The sequence below is a fragment of the Heteronotia binoei genome, chromosome 15 (genome assembly GCF_032191835.1).
Source record: "Heteronotia binoei isolate CCM8104 ecotype False Entrance Well chromosome 15, APGP_CSIRO_Hbin_v1, whole genome shotgun sequence".
NCBI lineage: Eukaryota > Metazoa > Chordata > Lepidosauria > Squamata > Gekkonidae > Heteronotia > Heteronotia binoei.
The window spans coordinates 57,724,020-57,737,063 of record NC_083237.1 but is presented as its reverse complement, the minus strand read 5'-3'; the positions used below and the strand labels follow the sequence as shown (position 1 = coordinate 57,737,063).

General features: G+C 47.8%; 1 protein-coding gene across 1 annotated transcript in view; it reads left to right on the top strand.

Annotated features, from left to right (window-relative positions):
• The first annotated feature begins 11,102 nt into the window (after positions 1-11,102).
• The window catches only part of WIPF2 (WAS/WASL interacting protein family member 2), a 59,168-nt gene continuing 57,226 nt past the window's right edge, over positions 11,103-13,044 (top strand). The window contains 1 exon segment of the mRNA XM_060256023.1: positions 11,103-11,194. The gene's annotated coding sequence lies outside the window, so the exon portion shown is untranslated.

The window sequence follows — 13,044 nt, the reverse complement described above, 5'->3', positions numbered from 1 at the left end:
CACAGTCCATTCCCACATCTTTCTGATCAGGGGCGGCTCTCAGGTTAGAAGGGCGAGGTTTGAATCTGGTGCTTCTCTTTTTTGGGGAAAAGATCAGCTCTCCCTGCCATTTCCTCTCCCCGGCCCCCCAACAGCTTTAATAACCGGTCAATTTTTTTTTTTTTTTGACAGAATAGGGTATTGGAAAGACTCCTCTGGAATTTTTGAAATTACGATGCGCTTTGCTGACCTCCCTCCCCCTCTCTGCTAAAATGGCGGGAGTGGGGAAATACGTCGCCTCTCGTGGCTTTCTGGTCAGGGACTTTTCTTTTCAGGGTCTCTTGTTTTTCTTCTTTTCCTTAATTCCTTTTTTCTCTCTCTCCAGGCGAGAGCTTTAGGTCCTAATGCAAGAATGTGTAAATATATACATATATATATATATTTTTAAGAAGACACTCTTGAATTGTACATTTATTTTTTAAACAAAAAGAGCCTTGTATCATATTGGACCATTGTACAGAGAATTTTCTACGGTAGGAATGGGGCGGTGTGGAGGCGGGGGGGGGGGGGCGGAGGGCTGCTTGCTCTAGCGATATACCCATATATGCTCCCACAAGGTGGAATGTAAGATGTGTTGTGTTGTTTCGGGGAAGCTCTGTTTATTTGGGGCGTGGCTGTTTATGTTGATGATTAATTATTATTATTATTATTTTTATTATTTTGCTACAGAAGCACTTGGGTGAGAAGCCAAATGGTGGAAATAAAGAGAAATAAATGGAAAACAGTTGGCTGTTGTGTGACTCGTGTGACCACTGCAGATCTCACAATGCAGAGCCTTCCCCCAAAATTAGAAACCTCAGACTTACAATAAAGGTAAAGGTAGTCCCCTGTGCAAGCACCAGTCGTTTCCGACTCAGGGGTGACGTTGCTTTCACAGCGTTTTCACGGCAGACTTTTTACGGGGTGGTTTGCCATTGCCTTCCCCAGTCATCTACACTTCTCCTCTCCCCCCAGCAAGCTGGGTACTCATTTTACCGACCTCAGAAGGATAAGAGGCTAAGGTAACCTCGAGCCGGCTACCTGAAACCCAGCTTCTGTCGAGATCGAACTCAGGTCATGAGCAGAGCTTAGGACTGCAGCTTTACCACTCTGCACAACGGGGCTCTTCCGACTTACAGTAAACAGTTCTAAAAGAGGATTAGATGGATTCGTGGAGGTCAAGTCTATCAATGGCTACTAGCCATGGTGACTGAGGGGAATCTCCGCATTCAGAGGCGCTAATCCTCTGGATCCCAGAGCCAGGAGGCAGCATCAGAGGAAGGCCTCAGCCTCTGTGGCCAGTTGTTGACCCTCCAGAGGAACTGGTTGGCCAGGGCTCTTCTGATGTTCTTATGAAGGCCTCGGCCTCTCTGCCCTGCTGCTGGCCCTCTAGAGGAACTGGTTGGCCACTGTGTGAGGCAGGATGCTGGACTAGATGGGTCACTGGTCTGATCCAGCAGGGCTCTTCTGATGTTCTTATGAAGGCCTCAGCCTCTCTGCCCTGTTGTTGGCCCTCTAGAGGAACTGACTGGCCACTCTGTGAGACAGGATGCTGGACTAGATGGACCTCTGGTCTGATCCAGCAGGGCTCTTCTGATGTTCTTATGAAGGCCTCGGCCTCTCTGCCCTGTTGTTGGCCCTCTAGAGGAACTGGTTGGCCCCTGTGTGAGACAGGATGCTGGACTGGATGGACCTCTGGTCTGATCCAGCAGGGCTCTTCTGATGTTCTAATGAAGGCCTCAGCCTCTCTGCCCTGTTGTTGGCCCTCTAGAGGAACTGACTGGCCACTGTGTGAGACAGGATGCTGGATTGGATGGACCACTGGTCTGATCCAGCAGGGCTCTTCTGATGTTCTTATGAAGGTTTCAGCCTCTCTGCCCATGGTGACTGAGGGGAACCTCCACATTCAGAGGCACCTATCCTTTGAATCCCAGAGCCAGGCGGCAACATCAGGGGAAGGCCTCTGTTGCTGGCCCTCCAGAGGAACTGGTTGGCCCCTATGTGAGACAGGATGCTGGACTAGATAGACTATAGGTCTGATCCTGCAAGGCTTTCTTACGTTGTTAAATGTTTGTTCGTGGTATACCTGCCTTAAAGAAGATCTAGAGCCACACAGGCCAGTCCGTCTGTCTTCTTAATGGGTAGCAGTATTTTTGATAACCTGACACGCACCGTTTTTTTCTAGATTACAAACTGGAGGCACGCTCCATTTTCATACTCAAAGAATAAAAAAGTCTCTCTACATGCCATTTCTTTATCCTCTCCCCATACCGATGAGCAAATGCCCTTTTTCCAGTGGTGTAAAGCTTGGTAAATATCCCAGCATTTCCTCTGCTCATTCAGGGATCCGAGATGGGACCACTGTGGTGTTTCTGGGAGTCCACTCTACCTTGATCAGGCTGCGTCAGAGAATTTTACGTGCATATTTCTGCTTGCATGTAAGCAGAGAGGCAGCCGGGGGGTGGGGAAGGGTTAGTACCTTATGGGTCTCCTCCCACTTTGTGGGCGTTTCTGTCTCAGTAGGCTGGTCAATTTTCCAAAGCAAGCACCAGCCCTGCTGGTGGCACCTAGTTTAGGAACTGATGCAATGGAAGCAGTTGTTGAGGACCACGAAGTAGAGACATCACCCTGCCAACAAAAGTCCGTATAGTCATAGCAATGGTATTCCCAGTAGTGATGTATGGCTGTGAGAGCTGGACCATAAGGAAGGCCGAGCGCAGAAGAATAGTTGCTTTTGAGCTGTGGTGCTGGAGAAGACTCTTGAGAGTCCCTTGGACTGCAAGAAGACCAAATCAGTCAGTCCTAAGGGAAGTCAATCCAGACTGTTCCCTGGAAGGTCAGATGCTGAAGCTGAAGCTCAAATACTTTGGCCACCCAATGAGAAGGGAGCACTCACTGGAGAAGATCCTGATGCTGGGAAAGACAGAAGGCAAAAGAAGAAGGGGACAGCAAAAGACGAGATGGCTGGACAGCGTTACTGATGTAACAAACACGAATTTCAGCAGACTTCGGAGGATGGTGGAAGACTGGAGGGCCTGGAAGGTCAGATGCTGAAGCTGAAGCTCAAATACTTTGGCCACCCAATGAGAAGGGAGCACTCACTGGAGAAGACCCTGATCCTGGGAAAGACAGAAGGCAAAAGAAGAAGGGGATGGCAAAAGATGAGATGGCTGGACAGCATTACTTCTGTAACTAACACGAATTTCAGCAGACTTCGGAGGTGGTGGAAGACAGAAGGGCCTGGCGTGACTTGATCCATGGGGTCGCAAAGAGTTGGACTCGACTGTGTGACTGAACACACACACTGTGGATGACTTCCAGTTATATACAAGGGGGCCAGAGCCGGTTGTCATATAAGCATAAAAGCTTTGCTTGCTGAATCTGCATCTTCTAGACCAGGGGTGTCAAACATACAGCCCGGGGGCCGAATCAAGCCCACGGAGGGCTCCTATCAGGCCCCTGAGCAACTAGCTGTCATCTGCTTCCTTCTCCCTCTCTCTTGCTCTCTTCTGCATCACAGCTTGCTTTGCCAGGCTTGCTCAGTTACACAGGAGCTACAGAGCAAAGCCTCTGTTTTCTCCATTGGTTGAGGCTCCTTCCCCTCCTGATCCCCTGGGGAAAGAAGGACAGAGCTAGAGCTTTCTTTGCCCAGTTCCCTGGATCCCATGGGAGAAATACAACGAAAGCTCTTTGAAGACCAACAACTGCTAATGTTTTAAGCATGTTTTAATTTTTTTAAAAAATCTTTAATTGTGTTTGTCTGTGCCCTTTATAAAATTTATACCTCTTGTTATCTAATCTTAAATAGGTGCACACGGGCCCCGGCCTGACATGACCCGACCAAGCCCCAACACGACATGGTCTCATTTATGTCAGATCTGGCCCTCATAACAAATGAGTTTGACACCCATGTTCTAGACAATTATCTTTAGGTGCAGCTGGTCATTTCACAAGGGGCTTTTCTCAAACCTCTGTTGCCTTGAGCTTCTCACCAACCTTTTGATCTGTTGTGCGAGAGGGAGCAAAAGCTTAACTCATCTCTCATGCCGGTGAAAATCCCTCAATGTTTTATTTCCTTCCTTCATTCTTTATTACAGTCAGAGGTGCAATTCTAGCAGGAGCTCCTTTGCATATTAGGCCACCCACCTCAGATGTAGCAAATCCTCCAAGAGCTTACAAGGCTCTTCGTACAGGGTCCAGAGAGAATTCTAGCAGGGGTTCCTTTGCATATTAGGCCACACACCCCTGATGTAGCCAATCCTCCAAGAGCTTACAAGGCTCTTTTTGGTAAGCTCTTGGAGGATTGGCTACATCAGGGGTGTGTGGCCTAATATGCAAAGGAGCTTCTGCTAGAATTCCACCCCTTATTACAGTCATTTGACCACTCATATAACACATTTACAGATTTTTTTTAAAAAATTGAGGCATATAACAGACCATAAAAAAACAATTCAAAATTAAAATCTAATTACTATATGGTTTCCGAGACCTAACAATCACCAAACAGAATCCAGCTCCTTGAATCCAGCTATTCAGGACCTCTGTTGTACTGCCAGGAAATTTGGACCAGGATTTATAGAAAGGGGTATCATCTGCATCGTGATGACAACCAACCCCAAAGCTATGAATGATTTATTAGGGTTTGTAGAATCTTTCGGGCTCAAGTGCCGTGTTTTACTGGAGAAAGTTTTTCTTCCAGATGTTTCGTTCTTGTTTTTCTTCCAGACGTTTCGATTTATCCTAAGGGCTTTGCACAGAGATTGAAAAGCATGGGGGATAGAAATAGAATATAGCCCTGCGGAACCATTTTTAAAATGGCGCTAGAAGGTCTAGCGAAATTGCAAAGGGGCTGAAATGAGAGCGTGCATGACCTGTCAAAAGGAAAAATCAAGCCGTTTAAATTTTTGTGTGTGATGGCCGGACTCACGCCTCCGTGTCTATGCAAGTTCAGTTTCCTCTCTGGCTTTCAGTCAGGCACGAGCTGCGAGTTTCTCTCTGTCCCCCTGTTTTGGGTGCATCTCTTCCAAGCCACATGACGGTGCAAACTGTCATGAGCACCATGCTGAAGAAGTCCTAGTGCTGTGCTGCTATTCAGCACAGTTTCACGAGTACCTGTGCCAGGATTCCAGGTTTTGGATGTCCCAGAGCTATTTGTCGAGTATATTTTTATTTTTCCTTTTTATTTACTTATTTGTTTGTTTGATTTTTAGCCCGCCCTTCCCATAGAACAGGCTCAGGGCGGGTTACATCATAAAAACAATCAACAGTAAAAAAAAAACCAATTAAAAAAATGTATAATCTAGCACCTTTGGAAGAACTCGATGAAGATCTCAACCTGTCAGAGTATTAAAGAGAACTGTTTCAAGATGATGTATAGGTGGTATATGACTCCGAAAAAGCTGGCTAGGATGAGTAAGAAGATGTCGGATAGATGTTGGAAATGTAGAAAACACAAAGGTTCTTTCTTTCACATGTGGTGGACTTGTGAAAAAGCGAAAGAGTATTGGAAGATGATACAACAAGAAATCTCCAAAATTTTGGGTTATGACTTCAAGAAAACTGCAGAGACTTTTTTGCTTGGATTACAATTAGAAAAATTTCCAAAAGAAGACAGGACTTTAATTTGGTACTTGCTCTCAGCTGCTAGGACATTGTATGCGCAGCTGTGGAAACAGGGAAAAATACCAGAGAAATGGGACTGGATTGTGAAAGTTTTATCATGGAGTGAGATGGACAAATTAACTAAAACTTTAAAAGACTATGATTTAGATATATTCAAAAAGGAGTGGAAGAAATTTAAAAAATATATGGAGAAAGAATGGAATATAAAAAGTCATTGGACAATTTTTTAGTAGTAATGAGAGAAGAAAAATATTGAACTTTGATTGGTTAGCGGTACCTTTATAATTGAATTTAAATTTACAACTTCGGGGAAGTCAAATATTGGAGGGAGGGGGGTTTGAAATATCATATGGATTAGTATAGAAAAGAGACAATTAATTACTGTAACCATATATTAATAAATTGTTAAAACACAATAAAAAATTTATAATCTAAAACTACAGAGAACAATAGGTACTAAAACGGCAAATTTCTGCCTCACAGACATGGCCTGTTGTCCAGGTCCAGCAGGTCTTACAGCACTGGGATGGAATGAAGGGGGGAGGCCGGTAACAAGTGACGTCCACTGCCTCAGCTGAAAGCCTGGCGAAAGAGCTCTGTTCTACAGGCCCTGCGGAATTGAAGCAGATGCCGCAGGGCCCGGATCTCCAGGGGGAGTTCATTCCACCAGGCTCCAAAGAGCGCGAGGTGACATCCACAGTTCTGCCTTCCGTTTAGTCTCTCAACAACTCGATAGGATAGGATAGGATAGGAGAGTGATTAATCCAAGGTCACCCTGCAAGCTTTGCAGCAGCCTGAGGTGTCCTACATTTAGTGACAGTTTTAAGCTACCTCTTGTATTGTCTGCGGTTCCTTTTTACCTGTGACATTCTCTGGAGACTGCCAGAGTTCAAAACGACAGTGACGTGTTGTCCGTCTACATTCCTCTCTTTCCCGAACCAAATTCTGGGCACTGGTTTGCCTAACCCCATCCTGGTTACTGTAATTATAGGCAATAGAATCTTACTGATTCTTTGGAAGTGATAGATACAACAGGATTCTGTAGAAATAATTCTGGTTCATAGCATAAATTAAGAGAGATACCAGATAACAATAGAAGGACCGCTGCTCTCCAACAAAGAAGATACTGGATTTATATCCCGCCCTATACTCTGAATCTCAGAGTGGTCACAATCTCCTCTACCTTCCCTGCCCCCCCACCAAAACATACACCCTGTGAGGCAGAGGTGGTGCTGAGAGAGCTCTTACAGCAGCTGCCCTTTCAAGGACAACTCCTGTGATAGCTATGGCTGACCCAAGGCCATTCCAGCAGCTGCAAGTGGAGGAGTGGGGAATCAAACCTGATTCTCCCACGCACCTAACCGTTGCACCAAACTGGCTGTCCATGCCATTTATCATCTTCCCAAAGCTGTCCACAAGAAAAAAAAAGTATAATGTTTGCTTTGTATTCATTACAAAACCAGTAAAAAAGGTAAAGGTAGTCCCCTGTGCAAGCACCAGACATTTTCGACTCTGGGGTGACGTTGTTTTCACGGCAAACTTTTTACAGGGTGGTTTGCCATTGCCTTCCCCAGTCATCTACACTTTCCCTCCAGCAAGCTGGGGACTCATTTTACCGGCCTGGCAAGGATGGAAGGCTGAGTCAACCTGGAGCTGGCTACCTGAACCCAGATTCCTCTGGGAGTGAACTCAGGTCATGAGCAGAGAGCTCAGACTGCAGTGCTGCAGCTTTACCACTCTGCAGCTCTCTGACATCATTACAACACTTATGCATCTTTGCCAATCCCACTTGTGGGAAGAAATGCCACAGATTCAACATTTCCTTCTATTTTTAAAGAATTGTTCTACCTTCAGCCATTGGGGTGGAGGGTGGTAATCCCAGTACTACGACAGTAGCCGCTGGATGGCTATCTCTATCCAAGGTTTTCCCATTCAGCCACCTGAGTTCTGTGCTTGTTTGTTTCCACACGATGTCCTCCACTTTTAGGTCTGTGTTGGAAAATACCTGGAGATTTGGGGGGTTGATCCAGGAGAGGATGGGGCTTGGGGAGGGGAGGGGCCTCCCCACGGTACAGTGCCCTAAAGTAGGCGTGTAGAATTCATTTGTTATGAGGGCCAAATCTGATAATTGTCAGGACGGATTTAGGGAGGGATGGTGGCTCAGTGGTAGAGCATCTGCTTGGTAAGCAGAAGGTCCCAGGTTCAATCCCCGGCATCTCCAACTAAAAGGGTCCAGGCAAATAGGTACGAAAAACCTCAGCTTGAGACCCTGGAGAGCCGCTGCCAGTCTGAGTAGACAATACTGACTTTGATGGACCGAGGGTCTGATTCAGTACAAGGCAGCTTCATATGTTCATATGTGTGTCACAAACAATGCCAGGTAGTAGAAAGATAAACTTTGTAAAGTGCACAAACAGAATTAAAGATTTTTTTTAAAAAAAAACTTGAAATATGATTCAAATGTTAGCACTCAGTCTTAAAGGTGCTTTCTTGGTATCTTTCCCATGGGATCTAGGGGATTGGGCAAAGGAAGCTCTGGCTCTTTCCTTCCTTCCCCAGGGGAGCAGGAGGGAGAGGAGCCTCAGCCAATCGAAGGAAGAGAGGCTTGGCTTAGTAGCTCTGCTGTGCAATTGGGAGAGACTGGCAAAGCAAGCTCTGGCTCCTCCCCCCCTTTTCTCTCCAAGGGAGGAGCCTCAGCTAATGGAGAAAATAGAGGCTTTGCTCTGTAGCTCCTGTGCGATTGAACAAGCCTGGCAAAGCAAGCTGTGACGCAGAAGGAAACAAAAGAGAGAGAAGGAAGCAGAGAAGAGCCAGTTGCTCGAGGGCCTGATAGGAGCCCACTGGGGGCCTGATTCGGCCCCTGGCCCTCATGTCTGACATCCCTGCCCTAAAGTCTACCCTTCAAAGCAGCCATTTACTCCAGGGGAGCTGATCTCTGCCAGCTGGAGATCAGTTGTAAAAGCAGGAGTTCCCCAGGGTTCACCTGGAAGCTGGCAACCCTACTCCACTTACACCCAAATTCTGTGTTGAGCTGATGGTTTTCATGGGTCTAGGTGGTGTTGAGCTGATGGTTTTCATGGGTCCAGGTAGGGCTTGTGATCTCCGAGAATTACAAATGATGCCTAGGCTACAGAAAGTTATTTAATTTATGGAGAAAGTGGCTGCTTTGGAAGGTGGACTCTTTGGCATTATGAAGTCCCTCCCCTCCCCAAACCCTGCCGTCCCCTGGCTCCACCCTCAGCGTCTCCTGGGATTTCCCAACCAGAGATGGCAACCCCATCTTTAAGGAAAGGTGACTGAATGGTTATGAGTGATAGGGATGCCAGCCTTCAGGTGGAGTCCGGGGATCTCCTGGAATTACAGCTCATCTCCAGACAATGCTGATCCTGTGAATGTAAAGTAGGGTTGCCAATCCCCAGGTGGGGGCAGGGGATCCCCCGGTTTGGAGGCCCTCCCCCCGCTTCAGGGTCATCAGAAAGCGGGGGGAGGGGAGGGAAATGTCTGCTGGGAACTCTGTTATTCCCTATGGAGATTTATTCCCATAGAAAATCATGGAGAATTGATCTGTGGGTATCTGGGGCTCTGGGGGGGGCTGTTTTTTGGGGTAGAGGCACCACATTTTCAGTATAGCATCTAGTGCCTCTCCCCAAAATACCCCCCAAGTTTCAAAAAGATTCGACCAGGAGGTCCAATTCTATGACCCCCAAAAGAAGGTGCCCCTATCCTTCATTATTTCCTATGGAAGGAAGGAATTGAAAAGGTGTGCTGTCCCATAAATGTGATGGCCAGAACGCCCTTTGGAGTTCAATTATGCTCGTCACAGCCTTGATCTTGGCTCCACCCCTAATGTCTCCTGGCTCCACCCCCAATGTCTCCTGGCTCCACCCCCAAAGTCCCCAGATATTTCTTGAATTGGACTTGGCAACCTTAATGTAGAGGGAGGTATTTGTGAAGTTCATGAATTGTGCAGGGGTTTGGACTAGATGACCCTGGGGTCCCTTCCAACTCTGATTCTATGACAACAGAGATCCAGCCGTTCCTTGGAGAAAATAGCCGCTTTGGATGGTGTGAACAGCATTATACCTCCCCGAGGCCCTTCCCCAACCCAAACTCTGCTCCCCTCAGGCTTCACCCCCAAATCTCCAGGAATTTCTCAACTCAGAGCTGGCAACCCTAGCACCCAGGGCTTTTTTTGAGCAGGAGCGCAGTTCCAGCCAGCTTGGCATCAGGGGTGCAGCCTAATATGCAAAGGAGTTTCTGATGTGCTTTTTCTACACACACACACACACACACACACACAAAAAAAAAAAGCCCTGTGTGAAACAATGGTGATGTTGGGGTGTGTGGCCCAGGCCTCAGATTCTGTGGGAGCTCACAGGAGCACAGCTCCTGAACCTTTCTGAGAGTTCCACCTCCTTGCCCATTGAATAGTAGGTGCAGCTGCATAACAATCCCTGGATGAGCTCCACCATCTATTTTTCTTTAAAATGACCCCTGGTGTGGCCTAATATGCAAATGAGTTCCTGCTGGGCTTTTTCTACAAATAAAGCCCTGCTAGCACCCATGCGTTTTCCTAGTGAAAAGGGATCCACGGAAGGAAAGTAGGAACCATTGTTTTAATCTGTGTCGTGTGAACTCTGTTGCAAATGCAAATAGACCAGCAAACGCACTGACAATATGACCACGGAGAACCCCTTATGAAGCGTCCCAGATTGTAACAACCCGCCAAGGGGGTGGGTTAGCATTTTGTCTAAGTTACTATAGCACATATTCTAAGAAGCATACGAAAGTTTACATTCTGAATGAAACTTAGTTGGTCTTAAAGGACCCACTTGTCTACTGCTTTATTCTAAGAAGCGTAAGATACAAAGCTTAAAATATTTCATACATCCTTTTCTTTCAAAAACACCTCTCCGAATCCTGTACATCCCCCCCCCCCCCCCCCATCCAAGGTCCTCATTGCTCTTTTAGGAACAATATAAAATGTGGATAACTCAAGGCAAATTTTGCTAGCTCTCGCTAGGAAATACAATTCCCAGAGATCATTGCAAAGAAGCACGAGTGACGTTCGAGCCGACTTTGGTGATGTTTATATTATGCGCTTTTGCTGATTGGCGCCTTTTTGATGACGCCAAATGGCCAATTGGGTCGCTGTAATCAGCGGGTGGCTGTAGATGGCGCTCGTAACCCACTGCGGGCGCCCAAGACTTTCCGAAGTTCTCCACAAATTTATTTTAAAGGGCGGCGCAACAAAACACAGGCCCGCTACCAAATAAGAAAGCCGCTTCAGAGCCCTTCCCAACATGGCCGCCGTTCGCCGGCCCCTCCGTTGGCCCGCAGCCCTTCCAACATGGCCGACGTTCGCCTCCCCCTTTATGACCTTCCTGATATGGCCGCCGCGCCTACCCTCGGTCCCTTCCGCGGAAGGGGGCGCGGTCGCTTCGCGCATGCGCGCTCGCCAAGGGGGTGCGCCTGGCCGCCATTTTGTGTGGCCGCCGGGAGGGCGCACGGTTGTTTCCGGGTTGGAGGGCCCGGAGGAGAGCAAAGGCTGCGGGTAAGCGGCGGAGGCGCCCCACTGCACCCCAGCGCAGGCCTCAGAGGGTTGGCCCGCTGGAGACCTTTGTTTGGCGGGAGAAATTGTGGAGGGGTTGACCTTTGACCTGCCTCCCTGCGGAGGTGAGGGGTCAAGGGAGGGGGAGGCGGGGTCAGGGGGAAGGGGTGCAGCGAAGAGTGTGGTCCCAAGCGATGTTCCTTCTAAGCTGCAGTCTTGTGAGCAAAAATTATACTTTGTGAGCTGCTGGCATTCAAGTGGTGAGCTGCTGCATCAATTAGTGTGTTCTGGGGTCATCCTTTCTGAGCTAAGACAAAAAGGTGTGAGCCGGAGGGTAAAAATCTTGTGAGCTAGCTCACGCTAACTCAGTTCAGAGGGAACACTGGTTCCAAGTGCGGGGTGGGGCGGAGAGCCGAGGAGTAATCTGTGGGACAAGTGATAAAGCTAAGAGCGACAGGGCTTGCAATTTCCTGGCTAAGTGCTAGGCGCTGTCCAGATGGCTCATGCCCTGAGATCACTGGAGCAAAAAAAGGATGTAATTTACAATTAAACACTTAGGAATTTGGTATGTTCTGTTTGCTCCTGTGACCATATTTGCTTGGGTCAGTATCTATCGTTTGCTTGGGAATTGGGGTGCAACTGTAGGAAAACTTGAATGGGGAGCGTGTCTGTGGCTGATGGGTTTTTAAAAATATATATATGAGGCGCCCTCCCCTGTTGGATCATACTAGCGGGCAGTGTTCCCTCTAAGCTGAGTTAGTGTTTATTAGCTCTCAGATTTTTAGCCTCCTGCTCACACATTTTTGTCTGAGCTCAGGAAGGATGACCCCAGAGCACAATAATTTATGCTGTAGATCACGACTTTAATGCCAGGAGCTCACAACTTTGATATCAGTAACTCACAGAGTAGAATTTTTGCTCACAAGCGTTTGGAGGGAACATTTCTAGTGGTCCATCTAGTCCAGTTTCAAGGAGTGGCTACTAGCTGCCCAGAAGAGCTAGCTGACAAGACACAGAAGCCGAGGTTTCCCCCCCTGAGGTTGCGTGCTGTCTCTGGCATTCAGCCCTTTACCTTCTCTGGATATGGAGGTTTCCTTTTGTCGTGGCTGCTGGCCGTTGATGGGCCTTTCCACCTTGGTTGGATCTGTCGAGTGCCCTTTAAAAGCCTTCTATGCTACTGTCGTGGTAGAGGTGGCTCAATGTCATAGTAGGGCTAGTCTTGTTTGGAAATGGCAGTCAGGTGTGTTTTATAAGGAAGGGGTGAGTGGTGTCATCTGAGCGTGTGTGTGTGTGTGTGTGTGTGAGAATTTGGAAGCAAGGTGAATGGGCGAAGCAGGTTGGTGCCGAGCTGGGGGTGGGTAGGCTGAAAGGGTGGGGTCTGTTCCTGTGGGCTGGAAGGCCTTCACGTGGAGGGCTTGGCTTCCTATGGGGAGCGAGGAGGAAGAGTGACTCTTTGGAAGAAGGCTGTCCTGGCAAGGGTGTGGTAAGAGAAACTCGGCCTCTTCCCAGCTGCTGGGAATTTGGGGTCAGCTGCATGGGGGACAGAAGCAGTTGTTTCCTGGTAGTTTCGCCTGCGGGAGGAGGCAAAGTTTCCTTTCAGTTCTTACTTTTCTAGTTGTAGTATTTGCTCATTAAACATGCCTTTCTTGAAACTCGGGAGTGGAGCTTCCGCTTGGGGGTGGAGGGTGTGAAAGGACATCTCGGTCCTTCAAAAGGTGGCTTGGAAGCAGCCGGCTTGCTCACTAGCTTGTTTCACTTTATGTGTGTTCCCATAGTTATTCTTTTCCTTGGGAAACCCTGTTCTATTGCAGTCTTCAGTTCCTGGGAGACAGTCTTCAGGGTGGGGTCCCAGG